Genomic DNA, 23403 nt, shown 5'->3' with positions numbered 1-23403 from the left:
TTCAACCAGAAAGTATGATTTTCAATTTTTTTTAAGCCATTTAATGTAATTCGATTTATCATTAACTATATGTGAGATTTCTCCTTCATTTTTCAAGTCGGATTCCATACCGAGGTCTGATAATGCATCCACTTATATGAATGCTATTATTCGGCTCTATTCAGTTATTTTGCAAAGATAGATTATTATTTTTCCGAAAATTTCGACGATTTTGTGTAAATGTAGCATTTTTATCATAACGACGCCGAGTCGAACATGACCATATTTGGGCATTGCAATGCGTTTGCTGAAAATGACTCATCCCTTTTAAGACATTTGATTTAATTGAATTGTTTGAAATGATTTTTCTTATTAACGTCCCGAAGGAGAGGTCATGTTTTCAACCAGAAAATATGATTTTCAATTTTTTTTAGCCATTCAATGTAATTCGATAGGGTCTCGAGCTTATCAGTAAACTATATGTGAGATTTCTCCTTCAGATAAGCGTATGAATGAGCGAGTAATCGACCCAACTCTTACAGCAGTTCTTACGCTGCACGCAATTTGTTAGTTCATCTAAGTATTTTATTGTTAATATAAAAATTAATCATTTTGTCATTGCTTTATATTGGACAGGTCCAGACTTGCATAAACTTATCTAAACTCGAGAAGCAGTACTAAGAACAGTGAAGCGTTTCTTCAGCATGAGAAATATATTTTATCTATTTCGTATCTGGATCAAAAGTGCGGTGCTACCACAAAGCCTGTAAGTGTTCATCAATAAGAAATCTATATATTAATTGTGAATGATTTATAAGTATTTCCATTTCCCTAATTTAAGTGTTTCTTTAACAGGTTTATGATCCACTGATTGTGTGAGAATGATGAAAGTTTCTTATCAAAGTGCGGAGATACCAAAAAATCTGTAAGAGTTAATTAATATGAAATCAGTATTAGTGAATGATATAACTAGAGAGTTAATTTTTGTGTTTCTTTTTCAGATTCATGATCCAGTGGTGGGGAAGTGTTTTTTTTTAGTTTAGCTAATTTAAAGTTTTTAAGTTTTAAAGTTTTAAAGTTTAAGTTTCAAAAATGTAGTGTGTAAAGTGTTAGTGGGTGTAAGACTGATTAAAATGCCAAAATCAATAGGCCCTTAGTGCAAAGGTACGTAGAGTTAATTTTTAATTATTACATATGTTTATAATTTTATATAGCTTCAATGTATTTCTTATTTCTTACATTTTTATTCGTTGTCATTTTATTTCACCGCTTCACATCATTACGAATTTTTCATAATATTGTTCATGTACATACATTACAGACAAGTCGTGTTACTATCTTTTAAATTTTTATTATTTCGTCTTCTAATCGAAGCACTTTTATTTTAATATTGATGTTTTTGTGTAACTGTTTCGGCTCTTATTTCAAAAATCTGCTTCCAACTTTTGTTCTAATATTCCTTCATTTTAAAATATCTACATTTTATAGTCTATCATTATCATTTGCCATTCAATGGCATTGTTCAATACGTCCTATTATTATACGTCTAAGAACCCGTCTTTAGTAATAAAGTGTTATCTTTTGCTACAATTCACATTATTATTTGTTGTAACACAAGTTATGTACATATATCGCACTTCTGTAGAAAGTTTTATTCATAGTCTTTTATTTTGAGTAATATTCTTGTAAAAACTATTTTATCTCGCATTTTCAAAAAAATCTCTTTTCAATTTTCAGACTCAATTTCGTTTGATTTTTTTTATATTTTGCCTTTAATCACATGTATTATAATTTTACTTTGTCATACTTCTTTTAGTCTTACTTTTTTCCTTCGATGGTATTGTGCAGTAGGTATTTTATGATAAAATATATATCCGATAACTTCATGTGAAACTTTTCCCATCTCCCGTCGACCGTTCTCTGGCCGGTTGAGAATTACAATGTTTACAATGTTTTATTTAATTTAGCAAATTAAACATTTGGCACATAGTTGTTTCAGTATAGTACTGAAACAACTATGTACAGCTGTAATTATAATAGGCCTGTATATATTGTTTAAAATCTAATTTTCTATAGTTTATAAATTATTTTAAAATTTTTAATTTTTATAATGCAATCAGTAAAATTATAACTTTTATTCATCATTATTTTTATATCTCGTTATAATGAGTTTATTTAATATAGGTGTATGTTCCTGGTTTTTGGATATGCTAGCTGGTATATATTAAGTTGCTGATTGCTAGTAATCCTGTATTGGTGATTATTAGTTGCTGGTTGATGAGAATGCTGGTACGAGCAAGAAATAAGCATAGTGGCAGATCGATAAAGGTTAGTGTTATTTTCATTGTTCATTTTTTTTTTGATTTTGCTATTTAATCAGAGATTTTGTTGAGTTACACAAAGGTGACACTAGGGTTCCGCAGTTGTTCTATTGATATTTTATTTTTGTTCGAGGCGCACGTTGTTGAGGTGCTTTCACTGATTGGTTATTAGGATTCTGTTGAAAAATAGTAATATTTTAGTGTGTTATGAAAATATATCTATCGATATTTTTTGAGTTTTTTTTAGCTTTCTATTACAATAAAAATTCTTAAATCTTCATTTGTTAATGCTGCGTAGCAGATATATTTCCATAAGTGGTCCTATTCAGCTCTTTTGTTTCACATGTTGAAGATCTATAAATCATAAGAGTTAAGCTATGTTTTTAACATGTCAAGTTGGTATTTTAGTAAAAAAATATGCAGTTCGCACTTAAATCAGTTCAAATATGATTATTTTGATAACGACTTGGAGTTTGATAACGACTTGGAGTTATTTTAATCTGAGATTTTGTTGAGCTACACAAAGGTGACATAAGGGTTCCGCAGTTGTTCTATTGATATTTTATTTTTGTTCGAGGCGTATTGAGATTTTGTTGAGGTGTTTTCACTGATTTGGTTATTAGGATTCTGTTGAAAAATAGTAATATTTTAGTGTGTTACAAAATATATCTATCGATTTTTTTTTGAGTTTTTTTTAACTTTTCCATACCAATAAAATTCTTAAATCTTCATTTGTTAATGCTGCGTAGCAGATATTATTTTCCATAAGTGGTCCTATTCAGCATCTTTTGTTTTACATTTTGAAGATTTTTTTGATTTGTTACTTTTTCTTCATATTACTATTCATTCCCAATGCTACATTACAAAAACTGTTTTGGTGGTATTTTGGCACTTCTATTGAAAATATATCAAATCCACAATAAACTCCTGAAGTTACTAACTACATTTTACAAATTTTATTTCACAAATCAAGTCTCAATTTCACAAATTTAAATTTCTTCTATTTAGTTTCCTTTTAGCAGATCAGGTTCTGACTTCTCTCATGTACTAGCTGCCTTATCATTAATTTTATTTTAATTAACTCATATCAAAAGTATCGATTGAGTATTTAATGTCTATTTAATTTTTTAACTTGTCAAATTGGCTTTATGGTGAAAAGTTTTATGCATTACGCACTTAAATCAGTTCGATTATGATTAGTTTGATAACAACTTGGAGTTGTCGTAAGGACGTTTTTTTGTTAGTTCTGAATATGGCAATATACTTTGGAGGACATTTGTATTAATATGTTAGTACAATGTTGTGAATATTATGCATTATGTCTTGTATGTTTTATTGCCATCAGTATTTCTTTGACTTAAATCTCACTTATTTTCAAATTATTATTTTTAAAACTAGATGTTAATTCAATTTGCTGTAGTAGGGTGTCAAATTGGCTGGTAAATATTAATTAATTCCATTGTGATAATGATAATGACTTAAAATTTGACGTTCTTTTCCTATAGTGGTCGTATTCAGTTTCTTTTTCGCAGACAACGTTCCGTCTTTTCTTATCTACTAGCTGCTTTGAAACTATTTTTTATTTTAATCAGCACGTATATCGATTGAGTATAATCATTGTTTTTAACTCGTTAAATTGTCTTTTTGGTAATATACTTTGGAGGATATTTGTATAAGTAGTTTAATACAATGTTATGCATAATATGCATTTTTCTCTAGTATGTTTTATTCTGATGAGTATATCTATAACGTTGACCTAAATCTCATTTTCAAATTATTATTTTTAAAATAAAATTAAATGTTAATTTGATTGCGTTTCTACAGTAAGGTATCAAATCGCTTCTTGGTGAAAATCAATTCCATTGTGTTAATGATAATGACTTAAAAATTGACATTGTTTTCCAAAAGTGGTCTTATTTAGTTCCCTATTTAGTATGTTCTAAGCTAATCAGTCACTTCGACTTGAATCTCGTATATTTTCAAATTAGACTGCTTTATGCATCTCATGAAGAAAATCATTTTAATAATAGACTGTAAGACGTCAAATTGGCTTCTTGATAAAATTTTAAGCATTACGCAATTCAATCAATTCCATGTTGATTATTCTAATAATAACTTAATTTTTGTCATATGAACTTTTTTCGTCAATTTTAGTGATAAAATATACTTTGTAGGAGGTATTTCAGTTCAATATTATGCGTAAAATAGGTTTTCAGCTAGTATGTATCATCATGATTTGTATTTTTTTTATATTTACACTTTATATTTTTCTTTTATCTACTTGAAGTAAATTTAATTTTTTATTACAATGTAGTAAATTTATTCTTCTAAATAGTAAGATTTAAATTAATCTGCTAGTAATTTAGTTCAAAGTTATTCCATTTTTTTGCTTAGATATCAACATTTGTCTTCAATTACATAGTTGCATCAGGGTATAGTTCAATATGTTATTTTAAAATTTTTAGAGTGCATGGAGTTTCGTATTTATGAAATTATTACAAAAGAGCGTTCCACTAATTGTCAAAGGTATTATACATGATTATAGATTACAGTAAAATAATCAATATGAAATTGATTGAATTGCTCAATTTGGATATGTATGATCCTACAAAATTTTGCAATTATTTTTTTATATTCTTAATTTAATGTAATATTTGCTGCACGAATTTGTACATAAATTGTTAGTATTCTATTGCATTTTTGCATATTTCTAGATTTTTTGTTATAATAAGAAAACTATCGGCGTTTGTTCATAATCATGGATGCTCTTGTTTATGAGATCATTTTACTACTTCTTCTTACCATTTATACGTTTTACTCTTTTTTTAAACTAAAGATTCATGACACTACTAAGGTCTTCTTACAAGATTTATTTTGTAATTTGCATTTCTTTATGGTATTGGAAGTATTTCATTACCATGTCTTGGAGGAATTTAGCATTTTATAAATAGTTGTTTTTCAATTTGGCACTTCTTTCTATGTTTTTTTTGTATTCTAAGTAAAATTCAAAATATCATTTACTTATATTTATTAAAATTATAGTTTAATATATCTTTTTTGAAGTAAATATTTGCACATTCACGTTTTATTTAAATTATATTAGTGTATGATTATATCAATACGAAAATCTTTTGAACGCTTTCTAGAATGTCTTGCGCATCACTTTCATATGGTTTAGTTTTATATACTCCCATAATAATACAAAACTCGAGACACAATAAAAAATATCTTTAATAGTTTATTGTGTCTTGAGTTTTGTATTATTCTGAGAATAGTCTAGTAATAACCCTATTGATATCGGTTTCTATAAAAATTTGTTAAAAACTTGTTTATCATTTTATAATTATTCAATTTGTAATTTATAAGTACCTATAGTAATATAGCAATAATTTTACCAGTACAAAACTTAAATGCTAAATAAACACTTCATGATTTTTTATTATCTATTCACAACACTTATTGCTGTCCAGCATTATGTTTAAATATAATTGTCAAACAAAATATTAAGTTTAAGAATATATTCCAAGAATATTATAACCTTTGGAGACATTTCTACAAGATAGTCCATATCTTTGCAAACGACCATTAGGCTGTCATCTACCACGGTTCGCCGTTCCTCTTGGTAGAACTCAGGGGTAGCAAATATCCTCTTTTAGAAAATACTTCTAAAAATATAGTAAATTTATATATTTATTAGCGGGATGTGTATCAATTTAGTTATGACTAAATTACGTGAATGTGAAATTACGAACAATAAGTAGTAGCTCCTTATGAACTGAAACTATATGGAAGTGATGCCCATAGATAGTTGTTCAATTTTACCTTATATAAGAGTATATAGCTGAATAAATATACATGCATATTTTACATTTTTAAAACTCTTCTATTCTGCCGATTAGTCAATGAAAGCAATAAGGAAAAATGGTTAATATATGAGAAGTAAGGTATGTCATTATGATAGGATATTATTAGATACTCCAGAAGATTTATAACATGAAACATATGATATGACCGATATTGTTTCGCGAATCTTCATTCCCTTTTAGATCCAAATAACTATGCAATTTGAGCATTATTTATGAATTACTAAATTGCATTTGAATTGATAATTGATTAAATTATTTTAATTACAATGTTTTATACGAATAATATTATACGATTTATATGGATTTATTTGAATAGTGGTAGAAAAAACACAGTTTCAAATTACATTTATTATTTGATACATTTGATATTTAAATATTCATTGCGTGAAAAACTTTATAAACAATATCAGTCACACAATTTATATGTATACGATTTTTAATATTTTATATATTGGTGAAAGTAACTTTGAAGTGGCATTTTATAACATGTTGTATACATGTACAATATGAATAGTTATAGTTAAAATAATTCATTCAAAATATATGAAGTAAGTTTCCATCCCTGAATGTAAAACGATCCAGTTCCACTTGTCGTATCCTCTTAGTCGATTTGAACAGGTTTCCAGATATCTTGACTGCAACTTCTACCAGGCACTTAGATTTCAACTAGTTACTCTAAGAAAAAACACGTTTTAAAAATATAATTTTCATATAGAATTAGAGATTTTATGCCATCTTTGGTAATTTAGCAATACTTGTATCATATAATACTTTACTTCCTATGGCAATTTAATGTCACAAAAATAAACTTTTTTTTTTTGAAAATATCCAAGTTCTGTACTAGGTTGCAATGGGGACAATTCTAATTATCGTAGCAAATTTCAAACCCACTAAAGTAGTAATTTTGCAAAATTGATGACCTCGCGTTATTTGATATCACTGCATCCATTGCATGCAAGAATTACAGGCCGAAGCCGGTAAAGTAACGATAATGGGGTATCGCCAGCTATAGCATATTATCTGACAACTGCAAACCATGTTCTGTACGAAATATGGCTGAATAAGGTATTTTAGACCACACCACTATTGTCGTGAATCGTTATATATATATATATATATATATATATATATATATAAGCAATATCTGAGACTTCGCAGCTATGACCTCTAAAAAAAACTGGGGCGGTTATCATTCCTCTGAACAAGAAAATAAATGTATCTATTATTTTTATTTATTTATTAATTTATTTTAATTGGCCTTGCATTCTTAGAGCATTTAGCAACCAACAACATTTCATTTTTATATTCTGTACAACCTCCATTTATATTCCACACTATTTTTTATATATTCTATATCATCTTCATATATAAATCCTATTCTATTCATTTTTTTGCTCTTTACAACTGATATCTTAACTTTTATATCTTTTTTTTCTCTTCAAAATCTGATCTTCTCAAATTTTCATCTAGCTTTTCTTTTTTTTCTTTGAATTTTCTATTCAAATTCAACTCAACAATTCAAATTTTATTTTAACTTCAAATTGACTATATTTTTTAAATTCTATGTCAATGACAGGATTCGGTTCTGAGATTCCTGTCGTGTGAGTCGGACACACTACTGATGAATATTCTAAATATCTTTAAATTTTAAAATGATTATATATAAATTGTATGTAATATTCTCTTAGTTTAAATATATTTTTTTTTTTGTTACAGGTAGGTCAACTCAAGATATTGTTGCTGAGATGGGCGTGAGGGTAAGTCCAGTTGCATGTTTTCTTTATTATAATAAAATCATTATAAAATGTTATTTCAAAGTTTGTATTTTTTCAATACTAAAGTTTGAAATGCATATTATAATGAAGCCAAAACTTATTTCATTTTATGTCGTTTTTTGAAACATTTTGTTTCGAGTATTTGAATTGGTGTTTTTTAAAGTTTATTTTTTTCAATAAGTTTTCAGTGCATAGTGTGTATTATAGTGAGTGAAGTGTTGAATAACATATCAAGAAGTGTCCCTCAGTCCAAAGCTACGCCCGGATATAGTCGAAATTTTCAATCATGATCACTTTTTTATAACACATTTTATTCAGTTTAACTTCAATTAAATTTCAGTTTTCATTATTTAGTTCTTTATTCGCCGTAAGTTTATCTGGTATTTTAAATTTTTAATTAAATTTTAAGTTCATGTTTATCTATCATATTCAGACACCTGCTTCAAACCTTTTTTCTAAAGTTACTTGATTTTGAATTAGCTATATTTAATCGGCAATTTTTTTTCACATATTTTTATCATTGTTTTTATATCTTGTTATAATCAGTTTATTTAGGATAGATCTTGCTGTTGTATATTGCTGGTAATCCTGTATTGCTGGTTAAAAAGGTTAGTATCATTTTATCAAACTTAATTCGAAATTTTTAGTATGCATTTTTGTTTTAAAATAGATTTATTTTATAAATTTGATTTTACTATTTTTATATAGTAGTTGTAGTAGACCTTGTATACATTTGTTAAAATTTAATTACCTACATTTTTTATAAATAATTTAGCATTTTAGAGTTCATTCATATTTGTCAATTTGATCAATATAATTTTTTTTCATATTCTTTTCATATCTTATAATAATGATTTTATTTAATATAGGTTCTGGTTTTTGACTGTTATCTAGTATCAGGTTGTAGATTGTTTGTAATCCTGTATTGCTGGGTATAAAAAGGTAAGTATTAATTTATCAATCTTTTTCATTCGAAAATTTCAGTAAGCATTATTATTTTAAAATAATTTCTTGGAAAAATTTTATTTTGTTATATTTCATTCTGAGATTATATTAGTCTCTAGTCGGTTGAGAGTTCAAATTTTAGCTGAATGTAGCACATTTTTGATTAAGTACTACATAGCTTTATTGTAATAGATATTTGTCAAAATCTAATTACCTACATTTTTTATAATTTAGCATTTTAAAGTTTTTTCACTGTTTTCACTTTGATCAAAATAACTATAATTTTATTTCATATTATTTTTATATCTTATTATTTTGTTTGTTTAATATAGGTCTTATCATTTGGATATGCTGGGCTGTAGACTGCAGGTAATCCTGCACTACTGATAGCTACATACTGGTTAAAAAGGTTAGTGTTATTTTATCAATCTTTTTCATTCTAAAATTTTAGAATGCTTTACATTTTTAAATAATTTTTTTGGAACAAATTTAATTTTGCTACTTAAATCTGAGATTCTGTTAAGCTTTATGGTTCCGCTATTGTTCTGTTGATATTGCATTTATATTGAAGGCGTATTGAGTTTTTTGAGGTTTATTCATTGATTTCTTTATCAGTGTAGTGAACATTCTTTTTAAAAAGTGGTCCTATTCAAGTTCTTTTTTAATCTATAATATGGAATACTATTTTTTGAAACACTTATTATTGTTAACAACTCGTTTTTCTTGATTTTAGTTATTTTACTTTTAGTCGTCAATCACCTTTATTATATCATTGTTTCGTCATAGTCTTTGAATCCTATTGTGATGACATTGTGCAGAAGAAATACTTGTACCAAATATGGGCTCAATTTAGTTTCTTTTTCTTTTTTCAATAAAAATGCACTTACCACCGCTATTCACTCGTTTGTACAATTCCAAAGTGTTCAGTCGACTGTCTTCATATCGGTTGACATTTCCAATTTTTACCAGTAGCACATGACATCAAGACAATGTCAATAAAATACCATTATTAGTATCTAAAATAGTTTCAGTCGATATGTAAAATATCATTTAATCCTCGAATCAACCTCTGATTCCAATATAACGTCTAATTTTGCGGAAGCCAGCAAATTGCATAGTGTTGTAATTGGAAGCTATTAAATGCACTACTATTGACTGAACAATGTCGTTGTATGCTTATATACTTTCCGACTTCCACGTTTCCGTGTTAAGCTCTCTCGGTCTCACAGCACGCGTAAGAGTCCGAAAATGCAGTTGTACGAATATCACACTAATGCAGTTGCGTATTAGTGTGTAGGCCAGCGACTTTGGTAAGAATCTAATGTGAATCCAAAATTGATTAAAATTGATGTGATGTTTATAAGTATTAAACTATGCTTTCTTCATATATATTTACATTTTTACTATTTTATACACATTTTCAACATATTCATTGTTATTGAATATGTTCATAAAATTTGACAAAAATAATACAATTTAAATTTTTGATAACAGAGAACTATCCAAGAAGATTGAAAAGAAAAGCGCCACTGGATTTAAGCCATCAACTCTCCTGATAAAAAATGGAAATAACTTAATCATTATTTATAAGAAATTATTCCATAAGTAAATTGTTAAAATTATATAATTATCAATAAAATATTGTGAAATTTATATCGAATGAAACAACAACTACTGAGTGGTTTTTTCCAACATGCCCTTGCAGTATACAATGTCTCTTTTCGGCCGACTATTCTAAATTCATCAAATTTATTGAATGTCCTTTACTGGACAGTTGTAAATCAAAGAGATAATAAAAAAAAATAAAAAAAAAAATTAAATTTTTATTTATCTATTTCAATTTCTAAAAATTTTATAAATTGTTACCTTGCAATAGATATTATTATTATTAATATTATTATTAATTAAGTTTTTTATCGATTTTTTAAAAATGATTTTTAAATATAATAAATAAATTCGTATTAAATTTAAAAAAAATCTTAGTTAATTTTTTTGATTTCTCTTAAATAATTTGAGTGTTCTACGTAATAAAATAAATAAATAAATATAAAAATTCAATTAGTTAACATTTTGGTTCCTTCTTAAATGTACGGAGTATTCCATTGCTGCAAATTAAATTAATTTTTTATTTATCTATTTCAATAATATATCTGTAAGGTCTCTTAAATATATTTTTAAATTTTTATACATAGGCTAGATGAGGTTTTAAGGTCCGGGAGGAAAATGTTACACCACCATTATTTCAAAACCAAGTAAAGAGTTAAATACTTTAACGTACTATTTTATAGTAGAAATCAAAAGATATGTAACCAAACATTACCTTAATCAGGAATTTATCAGCCATGTACCAATATTCGTTACAAAAGTTATTATATTCGTTGGTATTTTCTTGGCTTTGAGATTATCATACATAAATATAATTCTTAAGTATTCGTTGTTTTATAAGATGAATTGTTATTTTTAAGATAGTTATACAGTTTTTTTATATAGTCTTTATAAAAGCTTACATTTGGATGATGTAAAACGGATCAACTAAATCTTTACACTGGCAACTGTGTAAACAATAAGAAAATATTAAATATAAAACTAAATTAAGTTTATTGAAGCAATTTTACAAGAGATAAGTTAAATTAATAATTATCCCAATACTCTGCTGGTAAATATTTCTAACAAGAAACCTCATCCAGGTTGAATGCAGAATGCAGTATGATCTTTGTAAAAAATGTGCCCTTGAAATTTGTATTTCATAATGATTAAATATTGAAAATATTTATTAAAAAAGTAAATTAAGTTAAAAAAAACAATTTTGCAAGAGATAAATTAAATTAATAGTCATTCTAACTGCTGGTAAAAATTTCTTGCGAAGTACCTGATCCAGGTTGAATGCAATATGGTCTTTGTAAAAAATGAGCCCTTGAAATTTGTATTTCGTTATGATTGGATAATGTAGATATTATTACTATATTATAAATTAAAAATTGTACCTGTTTCCACCTGGTTTGTCCTATTTTACCCTGCCTATGGTATAGAAATAAATAAAATAAATAAAAGGACTAATTAACAAATTTTTGAAAAACAGCAAAATACAACACATATCTACAATGATGAATTGGGAGATTAATGAACGTAATCCTATGTTAATTTCATATGATTTATTTTATCATTGATTTACTATATGAATCTTACTGGTCGTTGATGTGGCGTCTATTTTGTCTGATATTGTGATGTTATTCCGTCTTTTCTTTCTATTTCTTCTAAGGTATTTTTCTACCGCTTTTTTGGGATAATGCCAAAGTCGAAGACCGACGTATATTATTCCATCTTTATTTCTTGACTCTTCCTTCATTCGCTTACTGAACCTGCGTCAGGTAAGGTCAGGTTTTGTAAGGTAAGGTAAGGCGCGATTTTGTTATTTTCAGAATAGAATTGCAAAGGCATATTTAATTTAATAAATTAAGATAATAAAACCGTATAAATTAAAATTGTAGATTTCATAATAGTTTTGAGATTTTTTTTTTCTCCATCATATAGTAATTTTTACACCTGTCCTGGAATGGACAACAAGTAAAACTGTAGTAAAATGACTTTAAAAATGAAAAATCTTCTGACCAGTTAGCAGAAATGATGAAAATAAAATATTTAATGTAATATATTTTTTTTATCTTGCCTAGTACTATTTGTGGAGTATTTTTCTGACAAGTGAGTTTGGATGAACTTCGAGGCTGCTTTTGTAATTGTCTAAATGTATTCGTATTTTTTCGTATTTTATCATTTATTGTTATGCCGGAGTCTTCGTGCATTAATTGAAAAAAAATTGAATATTCTAGAGAATTTTCTAAAGCTATTTTTATGTCCTATATACTATCCATTTTTTTAGTTCGTGAGATAATATTTCAAAGCAATTTCTGTATAGTTTTAAATATAATTTCTTTCAAAGTATTTACTGCAAAATCCAATACATTTTTCCCTGTACCAGCAATATTCACATAAGATAAACAATGTCTGATAAGAAAACGGTCTCGCACAGATATCACGTCCTAAAAATTATTGTGTGAATCGAAATCCAATTACTCTGCGTCGCGAATCACTAATAAATCACACGATCTTGGATCTCTGATCTCGGATCTATAGTCAGAGGTCTCGACAAAAGGAAGTGCCCAATGGATTAATCAGGGGATGTAAACATAATACAATTCTAATTAGGGTATCCATCGAAATCAATTATATTGTAAAAATCGTTGATAAATAATCGTATCCAAACATACATATTTACATATTTCACACACAAACACATATGCATCCATATTTTCTAAGGTGTGCTAAAATGTTCAGCATGCTCTAAAAGTAAAGATATCTAAAAAAATTTAATTTCTACTTATTTGCAATTAATGTAACTTACCTACTGGAAGTTTTGATTTTGATAAAACAGCGTCATCTACATAAACTTTAGGGGGCGTCCATTAATCACGTGATCGATTTTTCAGGTATTTTGGAACATCTCCTCCTCCCCCCTTGGTGATATGTCTTGATATTTAAAATTACCACCCTTACCCCAATGTGTATTTTTAGTAACGTAAAATTTTTCGAACAAGTTTTTCGAGTTTACGAAAAAATCGTAAAATTTGTGACCCTTGTTAGACCCCTCCATCTCCAACGTGATTTATTCGTAATTTTGGGTCAAATCACTCCCCTTCTTCTAAAAGCCTTACGTGAATAATGGACGCCCTCTACAGTTAGTATTGAGTTGAATATTATCTTATAAAGTATATCAATATTATTTCAAGAAGGAAAATTTACTTTTTGAATTAAGTTAGATAATAATAAATATCTCAAATAAAAATTTTGGATTAAGATTTTATAATAAAACCTTCTCATATACCTCTAATATTTTAAAGCGTTTGGTTTGACTATCAACTCTATCACTATCAAAGTTTCATCAAAATCCCAAAAGAGTAAACCTGAGGTTCCACTTGTGAGATCTAAAACGGAATGTTCACATCAAGTTGGTACAGATTGCTGTTAATTAAGCATTTATTAGATATGCTTTTCTAGGATATTTCTTTATAAATAACTACTAATTTTTTATGAAAGGTTGACGACACCTGAATCGCATAATGCTCGCGTATATGCAGTAAACCTGTCTCAATTCTCTCGCGCTTTATCTCGGACACAATAAATTTAGTCGGACGCAACACGGTCGCCCTTTACTTGCGAACAAATCGAAATTAATATTGTTCTGCTGAATTGAGATGTTAAACTTAAATATAGTGATGTATAAAGGTAAATGGATTTATGTAATGGGCTTTGAGAGGTCCTGATTTAAAAAAGTTAAGGTAAAAATGGGTGCGGTTGTGCCAGGTGAGAGTGACAGTTGTCATTACAGCTAAACTATACTGATTTTGGGATGGGGTTCAAAGAGGAAAAGAAAAAGTATTTTTGTTCGAACAAGTTTCCATTATTGCATTGAGTCAGCGCCCTACATTAACATGATCTGTAGACTGGCATGCTTGAAGAGCCGAAAGTGCTCGGTTGTGCACTTGCACGTGCAGTGCAATTGCTTTTTTAGAACCAAAAGTCATCAGGTGTGGACGGTTGTGACACTCGCCTTTTTCTTGTATGAATTGATTTTATGACTAATCCTTCCTATTTAAGGACAGTATTTCTGCATTTCCTCGTAGACAAATGTTAGCATTACCATTAAAATGTAAGAGTATGGGTACGGTTGTGCTAGATTACTACAGTGATAGTTTTCATTACAGCTAAACTATACTGATTTTGAGATGGGGTTCAAAGGTTGAAAGACAAATTATGTTTGTTCAAACAAGTTTCCATTATTGCATTGAGTCCGCGTCCTACATTAACATGATCTGCAGACCGAATTGCTTTTTTAGAGCCAAAAGTCATCGGGTGTGGACGGTTGTGACGCTCGCCCTTATCTTGTATGGTTTGATTTTAGGACTAATCCTTCCTATTTAAGGACAGTATTTGAGTATTTCCTCGTAGACAAATTCTTGCATTACTACTTTTTTTCTAGCTGTCTTGTAAATTAATTAAATTTTTGCTGATCAAAATGTGGCATACCCTGTCTCTCCTACTGTTTTTGACAAGGTTCATCAAAAGTTGTAAAAATGGTGAAATGCTAAAAAGAAAGGTAATTGTGAAACAAAATGATTTTGCAATTTAGTGTTGACGATCTATGTAACTAGCTCAAAATCCATAAAATCAAATAATTTTCTCTAACACACCCAAAAACAACTCAATTTACCGATCACTGCCCACTGACTCCATCATTCATAAATTGATCTAATAGAACTATCTTTATACAACAATCTGGTTAACATTGTTTTCTTATTTGACATACATTATCTTATATCGATCTTTATAATCTAAATTTCTAGTACATCTTAATTTCCAAAGTCCTATTGGATTACACATGTTATTTCCATGTCCCCACGACAAGAATCCTACATGTAACTTTACACCGAGGCGTCTTGAATGAATTTACAACCGGAGTCAGTCTTACTTCACGTAGTATATACGCATTTCTTATCTCATTCATGTTGATTCTCATTTGATTCATATAAGAGTCTCATGGTTACTGAAGTAGGGGGGTATAGGATACATATTCATAAAATGATTCAAGGAGAAAATTTATTACTGCTTGTATTAGTGAATGATTTTGATTGTTGTATAAAACTATATATGAGAAGTTTGTTTTGCCAGAATATCTGGTTTGATAATTTTATGATATCTCGACTTAACAATATTTTTACTATATTTTTTAACAAGTTATGTATAAATTTTAAATAGTAATAAAAAAATTGGAGCATGACCATAAGCATTATTTCAGCCCTCAAAATAATCTAAAACATATATATATATATATATATATATATATATATATATATATATATATATATATATATATATATATATATATGATCTAGAACAGGGCTTCTTAAAATTTTGTTATTCGCGACATCATTTATGATTGCGAATTTTTTGACGATTGCAAGTTTCTTGACAAACCCACACAAATATAAAAAATAAGAAATTAATATTTTTGGATGTTTTATTTATTTGGTAATTAAATAATATACACATGCACAATTAGTTGTAAGACATACAAAAATCGTGATATTACAAAATAATATAGATACATTTGACCTTACAATCTCTAGCAACTCCACTTGGGGTCGCGATCCATAGTTTAAGAAGCCCTGATCTATAATAATATCAGTTTTGTATTAACCACGAATAAGTTAAAAGTATTATTTTTACAAAATTGCGACTGTCTGCTAAAAACAAGTTTTTTTTTACAACTTTTTATGATATTCACATTTTTTTAAAAAAAATAGTTAAAATCGGAATTTAAGGATGAGCGCAGTTTATCAAGTGAAGATTTAAAAGAGAGGTCTTTAAAAAGACTCTGTAAAAATTTCAAGCACATCGGATCTGTAGAAGCTAAGAAATCGTGGGTATCGTATCGAAAATCAGATTTTTCGAAGGAAACATAGGAGGATTATCGTGATCAAACAGCTCTATCTCCAAAAATAACTTAAATTTTGAAAAATCCTCTTGTACTCATGTTCTTGAATAGGTAAACTTTGAAAATATCCAAAAAACTAAATCGATTTTCAAAAATTGTAGACCATAATAACTTCTTCATGGTTTGATACAAAAATTGGATAAAGTATTATGGGTATGTGTTCAAAAATTTTACCTTTCGACGATATATTTTAAAAAACACTCAAATTTTTGAGATTCAAATCCGATGCCCCGATCTCTCAAAAACTCGATTTATATTTTCTGCATTCTTTGCTTTGTATCTCCAAAACGGCTGCCTTAGCCAAAAACCAATCAGCACATCTACCTATCAATAGGAATTGAATTTTTTTTGAACCATTCAAATCGGTTGATCCGTGCGCCCAAAAACGTGACCGAAAAATTGTATCCATACATACATACATATACACACACATATCAATTTTCTCTGAGGTATGCCAAAATGTTCAGGAACCTTCAAAACGTCGAGAAATGCAAAAATTTTCAATTTCGATTTTTGGACGATTACAATAACTTACTTTACGGAAGGTTAAAAATAGAATAGATGGGAAAAATATAAGATTCTGTATCTTTTGGTCCTAAAATATTTCCAAAATCTGATCATCAATTATTACAAAAATATAGAAACACACGCATCCTTTTACCTGTGTGCCTACATTATTATTCATATAATTAAAACTTCAAGCGCCCAACAATTGACATACACATGACGTAAATAATTTCTGAGCGCAAAGTTCCCACGTTTATTTGCTTTCATAAGAAAACACTCCAAGCGCCAGAGTGATTTTTTATTATAACCTATAACAATAATTTAATTATAGGCAAACTATAATTATCACAAATGTAAAAATCCTTTCGAAGTTGAAAGTGACAGGATAAAATCTATTAGAACAACCGCGATTTAATATTTACTCTTTGTTGAAAGAGATGATATAAAGAAGGACAATGAGGTAGTATAATGAAATTCAAATTATATAATTAAAAGATAGTTTGATCAGTATTAATTTAAAACAAAATTAGACTTGTCAACATTAAGCAAGAAAATATCATTATCATCAACTCATTAAATACAAAAACAAATGTACTAAAAATTAAGTTCCTGTGACATTCCTTTGTGATTGGTGATAACTATTCTTTATGATTGATGATAAATGTAATGGACAATTTATGACTCAAAATAAGCTATTGATTTGTTGTATTTGATTAGTATTAGAATATTAACTTTGATTTGTATTAGAAGTTTATTTAATGGTAAGATTCAAAATATTTTTTATTCATTACTTATCATGATACCTGACTTATTTTAGTCACATTATTTCATATTCCCATCAGTCAAATTTCACATGCATGATTTTGTAAAGTGGATTGGAACAATCCCTGATTTCTATTCCGATGAAAAAATTCTTTAACAAAAATCTATCAAAAAAATCGTTCCGTATCAAAATTAGACAACCCCCGTAAAAAATAAATGATCTACCAGCGGATACATTAATAGGACGAGGTAGCGGGCCGGTAGCCAGGACTCATGTATTTGAATAAAAAAATTATATTAAGAAAAGAAACAGATTTTTATATAAAAGTATTTGTAGAACGATTTAGAAGTTAATGAAAGTGGGTGGGTTCTGTATTTTTGATACATGCACTGAAGAATAAAGGCGTTCCATAATTTTAAGTAATTGTGGAAATAGCTATAAATCATTCTGAATATTAATCTATTTCACAGGAAAAAGGATGAGTACGATGTGAAATAGATAGTCATGCAAAATAAAAAAATATGTAGCAATGTATGAAATATGTCTCCAAGTGGAAATAGCCATTTTCTGGTTGATTCATCCAATTAAAAATCATCAGTATTAAAGAAATTCTAAAAATAAAATATATCGAATAGATTTAGACCAACCATCCAGTGTCTTCTAAAAAGAGATTTATTGTGTGTATTGAACCTCTTTTAAATAGAAGTTGTTTCTGATGACTTGATCATTTTTTAGATAATTTATTTATTATAATTTATTTTTAATTGATTTGGACACTTGTATTCTCGATAATTCAATAACTATTTGTAGTTAGCTGTATTTGTCATAATTTATTTACTTTTTCTTTTGTTGTCTTGTACAGACTATTTGCTTGGTACTTATTTTTTTAACCGAAAATTTAATATTTTGTGGTCATTTGAACTAAGGTTTTACATATTGATTAATTACGTTTTGTTTTTACTATTTTTGTACGAAGTTCATTAGAAATTTTATTAATAGGTTTTTAATGCTATCAGCTTTCTGCTAATGATATAAAGAATTGATGAACTTTTGATATCTAGAGACGTGTTTTTATAGTACGTACAAAAAATACTAATATGAGAATTGAAAATGGTCTAAAAGATTCAGTTGATCAATTAAAATTTCTTCTGAGTTTTGTATAATTGTTGACGTAAATAGCATGGCATATAAATATCGAATCGGAATAATATGTATGAGTAGATTATATGTTGTGAGAGACATATTGAGATGAATATTGTCGAAAGTGTAATTAGAGACATTAAACGAGAAATTTTTTCTTATAATTGGTTCTTTAATCGATATCCGACGTTATTTAGAAAAAAATACCACTAAGAGTGATGTTATCCCCTCGGAAAGTGGCAAAGAAGTCTAAATTATTCTCACGTTTGAACTTGAAAGTAAGATAAACCTAATTCCAAAATTTCATACAATTTGGAGCACAGTACAAAAATTCAGACACAAAACGCTCAATTGACTTAAGTAAATATTAGAGATGAGACGAACGAAGTTAATATAATTATGAAATGGAATTTTACATTCGAGTGTTATTGCTAAAGATAACTTAATAGATAAAATTTGAAGTGAAAAAATCTTCAAAATTTATAAATACCTGTATGCAAAACCTATTCGTAAACCTGGCTGAGGAGTATTTTATGATTATTAGCCCAGCCTTATTAATATACTTATTCTACCTAGACTAATTAATCGCTTCTGCATATAACATTTAAAATTTTTCTTTTTCGTGTTTTAGTATTTTTATAAACCTTTTCTTTAGTGAAATGCCTTTAGCAACCTTGTGTATTTCAACACACTTACTTCATTTACACATTCATTAAGGATAAAGGATGGAGGATGGAGGATTTTATACATTGTGCCCGTGGCTTTCAAAAAAATTGTCGTAAAATCTTCTAAAACATTGGCTTCTAATCAATATTCAGAATTGCAACTGAAAAATCTCATAAAAACATTCCTTGCATTATCTTAGTGGATGAATGGTAATGTGGCGCGGGTACAATTGGAATAAGATGGGAGTCGTCCGGTGCTTAAGTAGGCGCGATGAATCAATAATTGGCAGTAATTTTGCATGGTATAATTTGGTTATAGGCCGAAATGCCAATTGAAATAATATACCAAGAGCAGTTAAAGATGATGGCTTAAGGCTGCTTTATTTTATTTGCGCGTGTACCAAGAAGATGTCCCAATGTCGACCAGGGATCGCAAATGAAAGGCTTGAAATTGCTCAGTGGATTTGTTGCTTAACCATCTAACGCAAAGTATTTTTTTCTATTTAATAGTTATTAATCAAGTACAGGCCACATTTCTACAAGTTTTACAAAGTCTTAATATAATTGTGTACATGTTAATTGATAAGAAAACAGGATCGGACCCATTCCGCAAAAAGAGTGTCTTCCACATGACGTCGTCGAAGACAAAATAGAAGGACTGGAAAGAAGAAGAATGCAGATGGTTGACGACTTTCGCAAGAAGGGGAAATATAGAGAACTGAAAGCCAAAGCACAGGACCAGGAAGCATGGAAGCAGAAGTTTGGAAAAGAATATTTATAAAAACGAATATGAAGTGATTAATGGTCATTATTAATTGGTTAATGTGCTGGAAATCACAAGTCACAATAGAAAATAAACTCCTAATATACAAGACAATTATTAAACCAATATGGTCCTACAGTCTACAACTATGGGGTGCGGCCAGTTAATCGAACATAACTATTCTACAAAGGTTCTAAAATAAAATTCTGAAAGAAATCGTGAACGCTCCAAAATACGTTCCCAATTGGTTGATACATCAAGATCTCAGAATTCGAACTATAGAAGAAGAAATTAGTCTTTACTGCGCCAGATACAAAGCTCGTCTAAGTCGTCATCCAAATGAATTAGCGTTAGATCTGCTCAAGCCTTTATCATCAAAGCGTCTCAAAAAAAAAGAATCTGCAATGATTTACTACAAAATATCACATAACACCTAGGAAGGATATCGATCCTTCTCACTCAGTCAAATAATATATACCTGTAACAATATATAGCTGAATGTATTTTGTATAGCTTGCTATGAAAAATAAATAAAAAAAAATAATAGCAAATAAACTGTAAAGGAAATAGTAAACAAGGTAGAGGAAGAAAATCATTGATTTGTGGTGCGCTCATAACATGGACCTGCCTTCGGGCAGATTACAATTTATTATCATGTAAATCGATCAACCTTTAAAGTCGAGCTTTCGAATTTGATTATCATTCCATGTCCTTCAATGCTATCAAACGACTTGTCGTCAGTCCACTTTGATATTAATAAAATATTCAGATTCATTCTCGATTTGTTCGTGTCGTGTGTCTGCTACTGTTGGCATCGTAATTCGAGTTATTTCCAACTAGTTAGTGATTTAATGCAAACCGTAATTGCATATCAACACTTTGCAGTTTTTTGCAATATTCGTATGAGTTACTTGGCAATTGAAACTTGAAATATTTCTTTATTCTTATATTAATCGTCTTTTGCTCGATACAATAATTTTTTTCGTGCGTTACTGCTCGGGGGCGAGCGTGCGGCTCTTGTGATTTTGGACGAGAATTTTGTTATTTAATTCTGGGTTTATTGTTATGGCTCTATTACATTTATGTTTTTGGTTTGCTTTTTTCTTAAGATGCATTTCGATAGTAACTGATTGTTCGAGGTAGGTGATATTATTTTGAATATTCGAATAAAGGGAATTGAACTTGAAATTAAATTCACCAAGAAGTGAACCTTTGTGGTTAAGTATAGGTGAGTGATACTTGGGATCGAGCAAATATATTTACCATTTTGCTACGTTTTTGAGAAAATTAATTAGATGATACAATTATTTTCTAGTTTTTCTAAAAGAGACAATACATTTTCAAATAGGAGATTTTGGAGTTGGAAGTGGTCTAAAATCAGACATTTGCAAACGCTAGTACATTTTCAGATTTTAAAAGTGAATTTGTTATTATGTATTTTAGGTTTATGTATTTTTTCTTAAGAATATATAGTATTTTTTATGTTTCGTAGAAACTTGAAATATATTTTAAGTATTAGATTTTCAAATAGGAATTTTTGAGTTGAAATTGTTCAAACAAGGGACATATGCAAACGCGAGTACAATATCAAATTTTAAGAGTGAATTTGTTATTATGTATTGTATAAGATGCATGTATTTCTTTAAAAATTATAGTATGTTTTACGTTTTATACTAGAAATATAATTTCAGTAATAGATTTTCGTATATGAGATTTTGGAGTTGGAGTGTGTCAAAAATAAGACAATTGCAAACGCCAGTACAATTTCAGATTTTAAGAGTAAATTTGTTATTATATATTTTTAAGTAAATATAGTCTTTTTTACGTTTTATACAAGAAATATATTTTTAGTAATAGATTTTCAAATAGGCGATTTTGGAGTTGGAGGCGGTCAAAAGTGAGACATTTGCAAACGCGAGTACAATTGCAGATTTTAAGAGTGAATTTTTTATTATGTATTTTTTAATAAAATATAGACTTTTTTACATTTCCTACTAGAAATATATTTTCAGTAAAAAGTTCTTATTAGCCTAGGAGATTAGTTGAATTGTATCTTTGATATATCATTATCAAACTCTAATTTTACAGATAAATAAATAATTTTGATATCCGATCATCGCATTCATTAAAGATTCATTATAAAAAACTTTAATTATATCAACCATGGCTTCCTAAACTATGGATCGCGACCACATAGGAAAATTATGGCGTCGGGAAAAAATTTTAATATCAAATATGCATATCATTTAATAACACCGCATCTAGATTTTTGTATGTTTTACAACAATTTTTAAAATTATATATTTTCATATGCTTATTGTTACCTAATAAATAAATCATTTAAAAAATATTAATTCCTCTTTCTTTAATTGTCAAAAAACTCGCAATCACAAATGGGGTCGTCATAAAGCTCGTTATCATAAATGGGGTCGCAAATGACAAAAGTTTGAGAAGCCCTGGTCTAAACTATTTCTAACTCTGTAAATTTTCAGATCTAAAAATAACCCTAAATCACTCAATTTTCCAAATGATTATTGTCTTTTTAGTTTGAAATTATAAATTGGTTTGGTCAAAATTCAGGAAGATTTTGTAGCGCCTATCAACAAATAGTTTTGGGGTACATGAATTTAGAGTTCCAATCATGATATTATTTATATTGTAAACATCTATTCTTTTAAACATTTTTATTCAACAGTATATTTAATGCAAATAGCAGTATGAAAATATCATAAAAACATCAAGGAATATTATTATTATATTATGAATATTTAGTAGTACTTACTTTTCTGCACTAATCATTTGCAAAATGCCAAATGAGTGACATGTTAAAGTAAGAAAATGAAAAAAACTAAAACATTTATTATTTCAATACTACGAATTAATCAAAGCATAAATTTTATAAACCGCATTTTTATAACATACCCAATTATTATATAACTTCTGAATTTTATTATTTATTGCACTCATGTTAAAACTTTTATTTACAATTGGGACATCAACCTTTGAATTCAAATATACTGAAATTAAAATCTTTGTTATACAATTTTATTAATGCAAAAAATGATATATAAAATATATCAATTTTTTTCCTAATAATATTTCATTTGGGTTCATACTTCGTTATAATTCT

At 28.2% G+C, this 23403-nt stretch overlaps 1 long non-coding RNA gene across 1 annotated transcript in view; it reads left to right on the top strand.

Moving 5' to 3' along the window:
• Window positions 1-8833: 8833 nt before the first annotated feature.
• The window catches only part of LOC113380988, a 94189-nt gene continuing 79619 nt past the window's right edge, over window positions 8834-23403 (top strand). The window contains exons 1-2 of the long non-coding RNA XR_003367503.1: window positions 8834-8883; window positions 9219-9295. This is a non-coding gene — a long non-coding RNA (uncharacterized LOC113380988). The remainder of the gene's footprint in view (window positions 8884-9218; window positions 9296-23403) is intronic.

The sequence above is a fragment of the Ctenocephalides felis genome, unplaced genomic scaffold (assembly GCF_003426905.1).
Source record: "Ctenocephalides felis isolate EL2017-DRISC unplaced genomic scaffold, ASM342690v1 CF-g0.4_SCAFFOLD_02511, whole genome shotgun sequence".
Taxonomy (NCBI): Eukaryota; Metazoa; Arthropoda; class Insecta; order Siphonaptera; family Pulicidae; genus Ctenocephalides; species Ctenocephalides felis.
The sequence above is the reverse complement of the archived record's forward strand: the minus strand, read 5'-3'. Positions and strand labels throughout refer to the sequence as shown.